We start from the raw sequence: 10024 nt of genomic DNA, 5'->3' as shown, positions 1-10024 counted from the left end.
ATAAACATGGATGTTTATGGACGTTTTCACACGTCACGACCACTACCATAAACACCCATGGTTATTTGAAAGCACGACGTCGTGTCGTGGACGGCGCACGGCTAAAAGTCGATACGTGTGAAAGGAGCTTAGACGCCCTCTTCTGGTAACCCATGCGAACCACCGAAGTCTTATGGTAATAAACTCGAAGTCCAGAACCACAAGTTCGACAAGACGAAGAGAACACTCAAGCAACGTATTCACCCCCCTACCCACCTCCCCCTTCAGAATTTTCATCCTCCCCTCATTGAACCCCCCCTCCCCCCTTGTGACTCATAACTCGAGGACGTTTCTCCCATCCCCCTTCCCCCCCCCTCTTGTGAGTCACCAACCTCTCCATCTTCTTCCGTCTGTACATCTTCTTCCTCAATTCCTGAAGACATGGATGACTCACCTGGGTCTGCATTTCCTAGTAACGATCCAAGTCGTCCTCTTAACCCATTAAATAGAGGGACACGAATTTCCTTCGTGTAAATATTAAAGATTTTATGGCGCGTTCGACGGGGGGGTGTGGGTGGAGCCTAGTTGGACCAAAGTGTCTGTGTAACTAGATTTGTTTAAAATGATGTCTTGCTGCCTGATGTATCATCCAGTCAAAAAAAATCCATGAAGTGGGAAGTGAGAAACCCCTGGAGTAGGGCAAAGACATATCAGTTGCGGCAAACCGCTGGGTTGTTTAGGCCGATGTTGGGTCGCCTCCCCGCCTGGCCAGGGCTATCGGGAACCAACGCGACGTAGCCGGCAGGGGGTCCCGGGGATCGAACTCACGACCACGTGCTCAAGAATTCGAGTCGGTATCCACGGAGCCACCGGCGTCGGCCATACACTACATACAGTCTATCAAGGTACATAATATGGGAAGGGTTTCACAACCTCATTGAGAACTAACCCCTTCGCAACAAAAGAGTAACTTCACCGTCCTTCTCCACATCCACCACTTACATGTTGACTTCTCCTCCCCTCCTCTCTCCCCCATCACCCCCTTCGCCTCACCTCCTTTCTAGGGTTTCTCTCTTCCCCCCACATCCAATCTCATCCACCCTCATCCACCTCCCCCCCACCCCCACACTACGCGAATGACTATGGACGCAAGCGTCGCCTCCTCTTTGTTTGTAATAGAATTAGTTTAATCCGTATAAGTGATTGTATTCAACGAGGTTTGTGTTATGCAATGCGTATGCGTGCCTACATTTGAACTACCAGTTCTAAAATTAACATCAACTGTTTGCCAATGTATATCTGTATCACTTTTAACTCGATGAACCGATTGTTAACATTATCATTATTACACACACACGCAAGTACTTCTCTCAACATCAGTAATCACAGAAGCAAGGATTACCCATTGGTTGGATAACTGGATTAATGCAGCGTATAGTTTAGACAATAATTATTACTTAAACTAAGGTCTAACCTCGTCAATTAAGATTGAACCCTAACACCTGTATCATCTTGTACTCACTCTTCTAAGTGCTTGAATATAACTTATTTTTAGCGTGTCGCGACGAGGCTGCGTGGGTGGAGATACCTATTTTCGATACTGCAGTTCATCATCACAAGCCGAAAATCTTGTTCGCATTCCTCGTATACCAAGATCAAGTGCAACCCCCCTCTCCCCCCAAAAAAAAAAGGAAGGATGTATTGATACATCTCTTCAGCCAAGTTTGAAACATTCAGGACCCGTAATGGAAGATTTCATGAGCTGAAACCAATCCACATGCCAAGCGACTTCTGCTGCTGCGCACACAGACCACCTTTCTTTGGTCATGGGTTTTTATCTATCTGACGTTACATCTCTCTCTCTCTCTCTCTCTCTCTCTCTCTCTCTCTCTCTCTCTCTCTCTCTAAGACGTAGCCCCTACTGATCCCCGAGTCCATCAGACGAACGCTGGTGCGCGCATGCGCAAACGCTAATGTACACAGGGCATACGCGTGCGTCTTTTTTCTGCCAATATTTTCAATACGTGTATCTGTATACAGTATATTCTTTCTGCTTTCCTGACAGATACATCCAGTTCCTCGTTGTCTGAAATGGTGGAAGGGTGGGGGGAAGGGGGGAAGGGGGAGGGGGGGGAGTTGGGGTTGTAGTGTTGCAAAGGTTGTGATGGGGAGGGAGCCTAGCAACTTTGTGGGGGGGTTAAGTTATGGGGAAGAGGAGGCAGAGAAGGGTAGAAAAGGGGGAGTGTTCGGGGAGTGTTCGGGGAGTGGGGGGGAAGTGTTCGGGGAGTGGGGGGGAGTGGGAAGTGTTCGGGGAGTGGGGGGAGTGTTCGGGGAGTGGGGGGAGTGTTCGGGGAGTGGGGGGAGTGTTCGGGGAGTGGGGGGGGAGTATGATGGAGAACAGGAGGGAAGGGTGGACAACTGGTGACGATCAAAAATAAATAAAATAAAATCACAGAATAAATAATAAATAAAGAAATAAAGAAAGAAAGAAAATAATGGAGGAAAAACATATAGTTTGGTAAGTCGAGTATTTGTTTCACCAGAGTTTGCAGTTTCTTTCTCCGCTTTGCCAACAATGTGCCCGTTTGTTTGCCTGTGTGTATACCTGGCCGCCGTGTACAGGAGAACTACGTCCCGTTTTCCATTCCCCCAAAAATGTTTAAATCCGGGAGGTTGGCCAACTTCTCAGACAGACATCGCTTTTCGGTTCATGATCGTCCAAACGAATTTATTGTTCTTTGGCGCAAATATTTCTTGTTGATTGATAACATCTTTTCCAGTAGATATCCTCCATCTACATACATACAAACACACACACACACACACACACACACACACACACACACAACATCGTGGCGCAGAGATTAGTTCTCGCCTGCCACTACGGCGGTCCGGGTTCGAATCCCGCCAAGAGCTGAAATAATTTTAGTATCGCTGCGCTGTGGGTCGTTACTCCAACTCGCGTGGGCGGGGAGTTGTGTGTGTGTGTGTGTGTGTGTGTGTGTGTGTGTGTGTGTGTGTGTGTGTGTGTGTGTGTGTGTGTGTGTGTGTGTGTGTGTGTGTGTAAGGTCACAGCATCACCCATAGATCAGTCATATATGAGCCGAGCTCTCTTCCAGGAAGGAAATAGCTGTCAATCACGAGTCCAACACGTGATCCAAGACCATGGTGAATCACACACTCACACCTGCTACGTGATCCTCTCCCACTCTCACCCTCAGCCACAGCTCGTCTTCCTCCTGTCACAGCTTTCTTCTAATGTATACACATTTTCTTCTCCTTATGATCTGAATTCTGATAAAGGGATATGTATCTGGTATATGTCGAACGTCAGGCAAGTTTTGTGTGAAAACCACGTCAGCGTTCGTGTGAAAAATCTTCGTCTGTGTTCGAAGAAAGAGAAGAGTTTCGATCTATGGTGGAGCCAGCACGCGACCCAGCCTCAGTCATAAATTCGCTCCAAGTCGAAGGTTCTGCATTACGCGAGTCGCGTAAGGAAAGGGACCATTATTTATCATTTCTATCTAAATATTTCTTCCAACAAGTCAAAAGGTAATTCAACGCTACCAAGCGTTTTTCGTCCATGGGTCGCCAAGACATCTCGTATGCTAAATATCTAGCTTCCAAATTCATATTGCTATAATAATAAAATCCAATGATGTTAACTTTGTCTTTTATAACCTTGTATTACCTTTCTTACACGGATATTTATCATCCTTGTCCCCTACTTTTTACAGTCAACACCTATTAGTATCAACACATATACAAATACATTAGTGGGGTCGCGGTGCTACCATGAGGTTTATATTGGGGGTTCGCCTGAAAAAAAGGTTTGGAAACAGTGTTCTACACAGACTCAACCCCCCACCCCCCACCCGGCAAAGGCAGAGTGCCCAAATAGAAATAAGTGAGGAGGGGATGGGAGTCGAACCCGAGTAAGCCCAAGTCACAAGATTCATCAGAAGAGGCTTGCAACGGATTGCAAATAAGCATCCACGGTCATGCAAGTTATAAAGTCATGCAACCTACTTCACGCAAAAAAAAGAAAAAAAAAATATATATATATATATTATATATATATATATATATATATATATATTATATATATATATATATATATATACAGTACATATATATGTATATATTATATATATACACACACATATATATACACACATATATATACACACATATATATACATATATATATACACAAATTAATTAACGAAGATAAAAATAAAATAATAAAGACATACGCGCACATGCAAACACACACGCGCACAGACAAACACACACACAATTACTCGCACACGACAAATAACGTTGTACGCTCTTCGCATTTGGCAACAGACATCCCATACTCTCCTTTCAGCGGCTCCACAAGAGAAAATCGCACTTTTGGGCGGGTTTCGAACGGTAGCCCCCCACCCCCACCTCTCTTCTATCTTACGCTTTGTCTGATGCATCCTCGATCAATTCTTTACAGTTCTCAGACGGGATTTTAAAGAGGCAAGGAAGAGAAGGGGGGACGAGGAAGAGAAGAGGGGGGACGGGGAAGAGAAGAGACGGGTGGAGGAAAAGGAGAGAGGAGGCGGAAGAGGAGGGAGGACGGGGAAGAAGAGACGGGTGGAGGAAGAGGAGAGAGGAGGGGGAAGAAGAGGCGGGACGGGGAAGAAAAGACGGGTGGAGGAAGAGGAGAGGGGGGAGAGGAAAGGGGAGGTGGAAGAGGAGAGTGGTGAGAGGAGAGTGGTGAGAGGGGAAGGGTGAAGAGGAGAAGGGAGGGGTGAAGAGAAGGGAGGGGTGATGAGGAGAGGGGAGGGGTGATGAGGAGAGGGGAAGGGTGAAGAGGAGAGGGGGGAAGAGGAGAGGAGAGGAGTGAAGAGGAGAGGAAAGAGGTGAAGAGGAGAGGGGAGGGGTGAAGAGGAGAGGGGAGGGGGTAAGAGGAGAGGAGAGGAGTGAAGAGGAGAGGGGAGGGGGAAGAGGAAGGGGAGGGGGAAGAGGAGGGGTAGGGGGAAAGAGGAGAGGGGAAGGGGGAAGAGGAGAGGGGAAGGGGGAAGACGAGAGGGGAAGGGGGAAGAGGAGTGGGAGGAAGAGGAATGAGGAGAGGGAGGAAGAGGAATGAGGAGAGGGAGGAAGAGGAATGAGGAGAGGGAGGAAGAGGAATGAGGAGTGGGAGGAAGAGGAATGAGGAGAGGGAGGAAGAGGAATGAGGAGAGGGAGGAAGAGGAATGAGGAGAGGGAGGAAGAGGAATGAGGAGAGGGAGGAAGAGGAGAGAGGGAAGAGGGGAGGAGATGGAGAAAAGGAGTGGGAGAAGGAAGAGAAGAGGAAGGAGGAGGTGGAGGAGGAAGAGTTGGGATGGGAGACAACTGGGAAGACGACGACAACGGTAAGGAGGAGGAGGGCGGGAGGGGGGACGCAAGAGTCGAAAGACAAGAAACGCAACGTATGAGGAGGAGGAGGAGGAGGAGGAGGAGGAGGAGGAGGAAGAGGAAGAGGAAGAGGAGAAGGAGATGAAGGGGATAGAATGAGGATGATGTCATTCAGGCGGTACGGAAGGGGAGAGCAAAAAGAGGGGACGCGAGAGAGGGAGTGGAAGAGGGGAAGAGAGAGAGAGTGGAGTAGAGAGGAGAGGGAACAGAGAAAAAACGGTGGGGGGGGAAGTGTCGGGGACAAAGTTGAACAGGAAGGTAGAGGGAAGGGAAAGCGAGACGGAGGGGGAATAGACTTGGGGGGGAGGGAAGGGTTCGAAGAGAGGAGAGAGCAGCTGAGGAGAGTGAACGCGAAGTGGATTAAAGATAGGAACAAAAAATATAAGAAAATAATCAATCGAAAAATAAAAAAATACTAACAGTACTCAACCTGAGGAATCGTCTATAGAAAACGGAAAAGTGGGCAACCTTGAATGCATCAGTATAGGATGGACAGTGATTTATGTCTTCTGCGGTTGGGGATGGACATCAAGCACCCTTGGGAAACTAGATTCTATCCTGAGACGGGCAGAGGAAGAATATCGCTGAATTACGCCACACTGGTACCGTTCGCGAATTCTAATCCAGCGATCCGAGTTCGATTCCCTTCCATGGCTGAAATGATTTCAGCATCGCTGCACTGCGAGCCGTCACTCCAACTCTCGTGGGCAAGGAGATGTGTGTGTGTGTGTGTGTGTGTGTGTGTGTGTGTGTGTGTGTGTGTGTGTGTGTGTGTGTGTGTGTGTGTGTGTGTGTGTGTGTGTGTGCGTGTGTATGTGCAAGGTCTCAACATTACCAATATATGGTGACATACGAACGAGTTCTCATCCGGGAGGGTAACAGCTGTCGATCACGAGTCCAACACGTGGTCCAAAACCATAGTGATAAATCAGTGATGCACTACGAAGCTCCTTTGTTGTGGCTGACCGTGGTACTGTGGTGGAAGACGTCAAGGGTTGGTTAACAGTAGAGAGATAAGGCTGAGATACGAAAGACCAAAGATTTGGAACGGAAGAGCGGAACAGAAAACGGAAGAAGGCAAACCTACCAAAGAAACAGAAAATGAAAAATATGAAAGAAAAAGCGGGAAGATGAAAAGTAGACGTACGAAAAACTATGAAAACATGTAATCAAGACGAGGAATAAAAATTAGTATCAAAACAGACCCGTTACAAACTATGGTATTAATGAGTAGTATATAAAGTGTGATGCTCAGCTTAAGTATATATCGGGGGCAATGTAAATATATGCGAATACAAACATGCGTGGAAAAACGTACTTTCGAGAAATAAGATCAAAACTAAAAATAATTGAAAAGTAATGCCAAAATGGATACACCGACACAAACAGTAATGAACATTACACAAAAGAACCAGGGCGGGGAACAACGTCAATTCCAAAGACTAAGACACCTCCCCCCCAAATAAAAAGGAAGGGGGGAAGGTCAAAATTTACGCCCCCCCCTTGATCCCACGAAACGCTCAAGTGAAAATACATATTAGTAATTATAAAAAGATGAAAGAGAAGGGGAAGGGCATTAACTGAATGTGGGAAGAAAAAAAAAAAAAGGAGGAAAATAAAAAGAGAGATATAAGATACGACAAAGCGATGACGTGAAGCGAAGCGAAGCCAAGCGAAGATGACAAACCTTCACCGCGCCTTAGCAACAAGACGTCTCTTCTCTCTCGCTCGCTCCTTCATTCTCGCCAGCGCGCGCGCGGGCATGCCTTCACGCGTAAATCTTCTATTCATATAACCATTTCATGTGTATGTATACCCTACACGGGCCTATTTAAAACCGCCTAAGAAATAGGAATTATGGTGTGTGTGTGTGTGTGTGTGTGTGTGTGTGTGTGTGTGTGTGTGTGTGTGTGTGTGTGTGTGCGCGCGCGCCCGTTTGTAGTAATAATAATAATAACAACAACAACCGGTTTACTGAGTTAAGTTATACAGAGATACACTGACAATTTGTGTGTGTGTGTGTGTGTATGTGTGTGTGTGTGTGTGTGTGTGTGTGTGTGTGTGTGTGTGTGTGTGTGTGTGTGTGTGTGTGTGTGTCAGGGAACAAGCATGAGTGCGTGCGCGCAGGCGCGTGCGAGATAGCGACTGACGGGAGCGAGTCCTCAAGATGTCGCGCGTCTAAAGAAAATGGAGCCCAAAGCCAGACACTCATTACATACCGCCCACCCGTTCTCCCTGCCAACACGCCTAAACTTTGCTGGTACGATTCCACCAATCCTACACGCCTACACACGCCTACGCGACGCCCGCACGACTCATTCCGTTCGCCTAGCCGCCCGTGGACATGCCAGCGTGTACAGGACGCAATCGGCTAGTTTCGGTAATAGGTTTCTTCTTCAGGAGGCTTCCAATAGGAGAGGACGGGAACTGAGAGGTGGAGGATGGGGGGGGAAGATGCAATGATATCAGGGGTGTGGAAGAGAAAACAGAGGCGGGGGAAGAGACTGGTTGGTGGGGAGAAGAGAACTGGAAGGAATGAAAAATAATAATAAGATAATTAAGAGAGGGAGAAAGAGTGAATCGTAGAAGTAAAGTAAAAAACGAAGGATTTTGATAATATGAAACAAGAACATATATACATTTCTGACCAGAAATTAAAGGGGATGAAAGTCTACGGCCCGACCAAGCCCTTCTTGCAGCACTTCTAATTTTGTCAAACCAACCTTTCCACATCTAATATTTTGAATTTTATTTGTTCTGACGTTAGACAGGTTTGTATTGTGGTATCCTCTCCCAGCTCCTGGTAACCAGGAGGAGTGTTTGATAAGTTACTGATTACCTCGAGTGAGGTATCACTAACCGAATAACACCATTGTATTTTCCTCTGTTTCATCTCTTACTTTATATCTTTTGTCTCAAAATCAAGTCTTCTTTATAGTTAACTCCCCTTTGCCTTAAATTTTTCCTTAAACACTTTGACTTTTCCTTTCATGCTCATGATCCTTGCTTGACAATCCGATAAAAAAAAACCCGAAGGATATTCATAACTGAAAATAGCTTTACGAGACGTCCGCACAAAGAAACGGACCAACTTCTCCGCCTTCTGGAAATTAATCCCCGTTCCAGCTTACCTGTCGATTCCCAAGGGGATTAGGTTAACTCCGTTTGGAGAAAATCTCGTTTCCCAAGACGTTCATCCGATAAGACGAAACACTAATTAAAATGGCACACTCGGAAGACTGATTCTAGCGCTCTTCCCCCCTCCCCCTCCTCCTCCTCCCTCCCCCTCCCGTCCTCCTCCTCTTCCTCCCTCCCCCCTTCGTTTTTCATTTACCGTATCCCCCCACCCCCCACCCTCAACGTCACATCCAGAAAGAAAACGAAATTAGTGAACTACATTTCCCCCCCCTTTTTTTTCCTGAAGCTACTCAGCGCCTCCTGGGGTACGCTCCTCCATCACCTTCTTCATTAGTCAACTTGCAGTGCCTTTACCTCCTTCCTTGAGACTAAACGGTTAGTAAGGTTTAACATAACCACATAAGAATAAGGGGGGGGGATCGCAAGAGACCATATAGCCTACACTAGACACTTCCGTCTCCCTTACCGCCTATTATACTCATCCATAAATTTAACTAATATTTTATCAAAACAACCAAAAGTTTCAGCGCTCACTACGTGGTCACTAAATATAGCGTACGAACTGTGTGTGTATACGATCAAACTCGTATTATACAACGTCTAAAAATAAACTAATGCTTCTTTCTACACTGAAGAAATTTCTAATCATACCAAAGGGACTAAGACGGCTTACAATAAATTAATCTCCTTTGAGGACATAAAATGTCACACTTCCTATAAAAATTGTGTAACAAGTACATTCTAGTACAGCTGGTAATTAAAGTTCATTTTCATTTCTAGTAAGTAAACAGAAACGATCTTGGACCACGTGCTGCACTCGTGATTGGCAGCTACTAAACATTCCGAATGACCTCGGCAAACATTCCTTTGCTCGAGACGCAAACTCGGTACTGCAGCGTGTCAGGTCACGACGCTAGCCACTACGAGATTTAAGATTTCACCTGAGAGGCAACATGTCGATCACGAATCCAGCACGTGATCCGGAACCAATGTGAAAATCTCTCACAAACACAAACACACACACACACACACACACACACACACACACACACACACAGTCCCGTCACTTTCAACCCTTCCATTTTGAGGAGAAAATGCCTAGTCAAATCATCAATTTAACTCTTTTTGTTAATACAAAGAAGATTCCTAGACACAAGTATACCAGATACAGAGGAATACGATTTAACACGTCACACATACACCTTCCCCCACAAACACACAAACATCACCATACCCGTCAAGAAATCGGCCCCGTCATCTCCCCCCACTCCCCTCCAGATGCTATCCCCCCAAAAGACCCCCAAACCTTCCCCCCTTTCCTTCCTTCCTCCCCAGCCCCCTGTTTTCATACTTTTCCCCCCTAGTCGCTGGCAGCCTCCCTGGTGGCTGGTAGGGACAAAAGCGCTCGGGCACTCTTTATAATTGCAGACGTACTGAGGAGGAGGAAGAGCAGGATGAAGAGGAGGAAGAGGAAGAG

The sequence above is a fragment of the Oratosquilla oratoria genome, chromosome 5 (assembly GCF_046742065.1).
Source record: "Oratosquilla oratoria isolate Oo_2021 chromosome 5, ASM4674206v1, whole genome shotgun sequence".
NCBI classification, from domain to species: Eukaryota; Metazoa; Arthropoda; class Malacostraca; order Stomatopoda; family Squillidae; genus Oratosquilla; species Oratosquilla oratoria.
This window is presented reverse-complemented; position numbering follows the sequence as displayed.